This window comes from Diplotaxodon limnothrissa, linkage group LG23, assembly GCF_057381915.1.
Source record: "Diplotaxodon limnothrissa isolate DT_005_m linkage group LG23, D_limnothrissa_male_GT1.1, whole genome shotgun sequence".
NCBI lineage: Eukaryota > Metazoa > Chordata > Actinopteri > Cichliformes > Cichlidae > Diplotaxodon > Diplotaxodon limnothrissa.
In genome coordinates, this window is record NC_140617.1 from 19,768,006 (window position 1) to 19,773,611 (window position 5,606).

A 5,606-nucleotide genomic window follows, 5' to 3' on the forward strand; every position below is an offset into this window, starting at 1 on the left:
CATTTAGATCACAAGTCCACATTCCATATTGTAACATTAATCTGACACTCTTCAGGTCTATGAGAAATATTTGACGTATATGTAAGTATTGTTGTGGAAGTTTTCCATTTAATAAAGCCTGCAGACAAGCGGTGAGCGATAGCTAACATTCTTTAATCGAAACACAAAAACGTAAACCAAGCTTGGTGAGAGAATGCATCATCGCGAAGATCAGCAGAGTCTCTCCTGAGCCTAGCATGGCTCTCAGTTAAATACCTCCTATAGGAACAAAAGGCAGTACACAGCTGTTTCACACCTTAAGGTTCACACTCCCTTGCTACCTCCCAGAGTCTCAAAGAGACAAAGATTCTCCCTGTGGAGTGGTCTGCTTCCCTCAACTTCCTTACCAGACCCCCACCATCTGTCTAACTGCATGAGTTTGAGACTTGCTAAAATCCATTGGCACCAAGGCATTATACAATAAAATAATGTGAATGATACATAAGTGAAATAAATTCTTCCACAGTATATACAGTCAAGCCCCTAATTATTCATACCTCTGGCGCATTTTGACCTACAGTTACTTTTATATAAAAACAGCAAGGTTTTTTTGACCGGAAATGAGACAGGTGTCTCCCAAAACATAATAAGACAATGTACAACAGGCATCATAAAAAAAAAAAGCTGGAAAAATAAAAACATTTTCCAGCTTTTATGTCCAGAATTATTCATACCCTTCTCAATGATCAATAGAAAAGCCTTTATTGGCTATTACAGCAATCAAATGCTTTTTATAATTGCAGACCAGCTTTTTGCATGTCTCCACAGGTATTTTTGCCAATTCATCTTTAGCAATGAGCTTCAAATCTTTCAGGTTGGAGGGTCTTCTTGCCATCACCTTGATCTTTAGCTCCCTCCACAGATTCTCAATTCAAGTCAGGACTCTGGCTGGGCCACTGCAGAACGTTAATGTTGTTGTCTGCTAACCATTTCTTCACCACTTTTGCTGTGTGTTTTGGGTCATTTTCGTGCTGAAATGTCCACGTTTGACCAAGGCCAATTTTCTCTGCAGACTGTCTGATGTTGTTGGGAATCATCATGCATTGTTCTTTATTCATGTTGCCATTTACTGTGATTAGGTTCTCTGGTCCATTGGCTGAAAAACACCCCCCAAAGCATTAGGTTCCCGCCACCATGTTTGACAGTAGGGATGGTTTTCTTTGGGTTGAAGGCTTCTCCTTTTTTACGCCAAATGAAGGAAACATCATTGTGACCAAACAATTCATTTTTGTTTTATCTGACCATAATAGAAGACCAGAAGTCGTCTTCTTTGCCCAGATGAGCATTTCCAAAGGCCAAGCAAGCTTTTGTGTGCCTAATCTGGAGAAGTGGCGTCCTCCTTGGTCTGCATCTGTGGAACCCAGCAGTGTGCAGTGACTGTCTGCTTTGAGACATTGCCACCAGCAGAGCCCAGATTCACCAGGATGGCCTTGGTGATGATCCGTGGATTCTTTTCCACCTCTCTCACTAGCCCTCTGGCCAGCACAGGTGTCACTTTTGGCTTCTGACCACATCCTCTGAGATTTTCCACAGTTCAGAACATCTTATATGTTTTAATAATACTTTGCACTGTAGCCACTGGAACTTGAAGTGGCTTAGATACAGCATGGCCTTGTAGCCTTTTCCTGACTTATGAGCAGCCACAATGCACAGCTGCAGGCCCTCACTGAGCTCCTTTGTCTTAGCCATGACTGTCCACAAACCAACTGCAGAGAGCTGCTTTTTTTCACCTGTTGATTTGATTAAACCAGCTGTTCCCAATTAATCAGGGTAATTAGGATACTTTAGAACAGCTTGCACACTTTTGCTCAAATGTAAATAAAAGCTGAGAAATGTTTTTTTTTCCACAATGATGCTTCTTGTACATCATCTTATTATCTTTTGGGAGACACCTATGTCATTTCTAGTCCAAAAATAACTTTCTGGTTGAATAACAGTAACTTTAAATCAAAATTTGCCAGGGGTATGAATAATTGCGGGCTTGACTGTAACTGTATGTATATATGAAATATATGAGAGAGAAATAAAAAGAAAAGTATTTCAGTGATGATGTCATTCCCCCCTTTTCATATATATATTTTTTAGGGTAAACAGTGTCTCAAGACAGACCAACACTTGGATTAGTCTGCACTAGAGATGGCACGATACCACTTTTTTATGTCCGATACCGATTCCGATATCATAAATTTGGATATCTGCCGATACCGATATGAATCCGATATAGTGTTTTTTAATCAACAAAACAGTTTTTTAAAAATATCTTGCTGCATTTTGTATAAGTTCATACTCAAGTTTAAAACAACAACTACACTAAAGCTATTCTGTTATACCTGTATGCAAAAAAAAAAAATTTCATAGTTCAGCAATACTGATCAATCTAATAAACTTAAACCTACACCATCCTCCCTATTCTGGTATTTTAAAGAGTACTTAGCGTAAATATTAAGCAACCTAACTAATAGGGTTCCAACTCCCAGCAACAACAAAAATAAATAAATAAAAAATAGGGAACCACCCCTCACGCTCCACCTCATGATGCTTAATCGACGTAATCAACCTTAATTTGATGCAGTGTGAAAAAAAATGCACAGAAATCAATTATTTTTCAAGATATATTAAATAGATTCAACATCTTTCTTCAACAAAATTGCAGACTGCACAGATGGTACCTTCCCAAAGGAAAAAGTACTATAGCTTACTAGGGTATATATATTAGACTTAATAGTCACTATATACAGTAATTGACTTCTATTCATTTTACATCAAATTAAAACTTTGGGTGTAAGATTCGGATAATTATTTATTAAAAGCTAAACATTTTAAATGAGAATAAGAAAGAAAAGTATGTCTTTGTGCCCCCTTTTCCCTGTTAATGCCCTATCGCCCCCCCCTGGCTAAACTTTGCTAGATCCGCCCCTGCACAGTTACCAGCCGTCAGCTAGTAGAAAAAGATCCTCGAGTAGAAAGTAATATTAAATAAATTCTAACAACAGCTTATCAAGCTTAAACGTGCTGCTGTTAATCTTAGCTTACTTCATTTGGTGATGATTTGCAAAGAACAATGTTTATTTCACTTTATTGCCTCAAAAAATATATACAAATTGCATGATAACCAATCTCAGTTACACTTTCAAACACTTTATTAAAAAAGTTTAGTTTTCTAAAGTTCAAATGTCTCAAGTGAAACTAACTTACCATACACAACATTAAAAAGACGCAAATCTCTGAACTTTTTTTCCCGATGTCGTCCAAGCATGTTGTACTCCACAGGTAATATGAGGAATTTCATCATCCTTCTTGTGGCATCTTGTGGCCCTTGAGGGCATCCACACAACTAGAAAAATTTGCATTTCCTGCGAAAATGCAGTGTGGATGCTGTAAAGCTGAAGCTGTCTGCTGAAAACAGCTGAAGAAGCTGAAATAAATATTTGAAAAGTAGTTGAACTTTTAATCAATTTGCAAAAATTTAAAAACTTAGCTGAAATGACACTTGGCCGAAATATTGTAACTTACTAAGAAATAGTATAAAATAGCAGAAGTATTGTAATTCAGCTGAAATGTTAATATTTAGCACAAACATAACAATTTGGAAGAATTGGTTTAACAGTTGTTAGATTATAATATTATTTTATGCCATGTTATACCCCTAATTAAAGATTGTGAATTATTATGTAGTTTTAGTTTGCATTATTCTCCTGAATTAGAAGAAGCTGATAACTATTACATTAGTTAAACTGATTTGCATTACATTAAACTGCTGACTTGTTGTGAATGAATGATATTGTTTTATGATGCATTATACTGCTGAGTTATAAGAAATCTAATTTGTCTGAGTAGAAGAGAACAGAGTGTGCTGGAGTTTTCTGCCCCATTTCAGCAGGAGCAGATAAACAGGGAGCCAAGGTCGTAGCTCAGGCGCTGTGTGAGAGAGAGCATGTGAATGTTTAGGCTTTGTATGATAAGGTGGAGGCACCAGAGGCTATAAAAGTTTGAGCAATGCTCCACCATTTTGAGATTTTGAGGCTGTCTGCATCAGTGTCCATCTCCCACGCGTGTGTTCATTAAAATCATCGTTTGACTCAACCCGGCCGGACCAGTGTTGTTATTGTGGTTTTTTCTCTTGTCTCCATCCCCAATATTTTGAACCTTAACAGCTTGGGGGCTCGTCCTGTGGTATTGGGGTGGAATTTAAAAGTTTGGACGGTCCGAGGTTGTCGAACGGACAGGCACGAGCCAGTGGTCTGATGTGAGTGGACAAAAGCCGGCTTATCTAAAGGTAAGGCACTACCTGTTGAATTATTTCCAAAGTGTGCCAAATTGGATATGACTAAATTAAAGTCTACTCACTGAAATTACTGGTAGAGTGTCTGTTTTGATTTTGATGAGAATCACCGTGTGTTATGCAGTTAAAGTTGCTTAAGAGTATTTAATGAAGTTGAAGTAAATATGAACGTAATAATGTTGGGTTTGAGTCCCTGGATATTGAGCTGAAGGCTCAGGTAGTTTGGTAGGGAAATTAGGACAGAAACTGTTCCCAGAAGTAACAGAGACTGGTTAATAGTTTTACAAATTAGGTCAGAAACTGTTCCCAGAAGTAACAGAGACTGTTTAATTGGTCGTAAAAAAGTTATCTTTCTTCGGTGAGACCCGTTATGGTAAAATTTCTCAAAATCGGTTAGGTGAAAATTATTATAGGACGGCAGCCCAGAAGTCTGCTAAGAAGCACATAGCCCGGGGGTTACGCCCCCTCCTGGCCGTGGACGCGCGGTCTTGACCTGTCGGCGAACAGGGTTAGTTCAGTTTGGCTTATCTGTGGGGTACAGGGCATCCTGAAATAAGCTAGGAGTTACCGAGTCTCCTCATCGTTTAAAACGGTGTCATGTGCTTGTTTGGACAAAGTTAAATTGAGTTAGGGATTTAGAAGTTAGGTCAGAAACTGTTCCCAGAAGTAACAGATACTGTTTGATTGATTACAAAAAAGTGAGACTTTCTTCGGTGAGACCCGTTATTTTAAATTTGTCGAAATTGTATAGGCGCTCTTTAGAAGTTAGGTCAGAAACTGTTCCCAGAAGTAACAGATACTGTTTGATTGACTACAAAAAAGTTGGACTTTCTTCGGTGAGACCCGTTATTTTAAATTTGTCGAAATTTGTTAGGTGCTGAATCTGTCAGGCCTGTCAGTGATTGTGAATATAAGACGTCTTTGTAATATAAAATAAAAGAGTTTTGTCTGAGCTTTGTGTGACCCTGTGTGTGATGTGCAGCTGCAGCGCTGCGAGCTATTTTTAGACGGTGTGTGAACATGCAAATGAGCGGTGACGCGCACAGAGGACTTTTGTTGCTGTTTAGCGTGTTTTTGAGTTTTATAATTTTGATTTGCAAACAATGATACATGCCTGTAAGTAAAACGCTGATTTTGCTGATTATGATACTACAAATAAGGTGTTGAATGACTAGGGTGTGAATGATGTTGGATTTTAAAGCGGAAACTCAGAGAGGAGTGTGTTGGGAGACTGGCATGTAGTCTGCAGTGCAAAGGTGGGCGTCTTGCCTGCTAGTCTATTTAA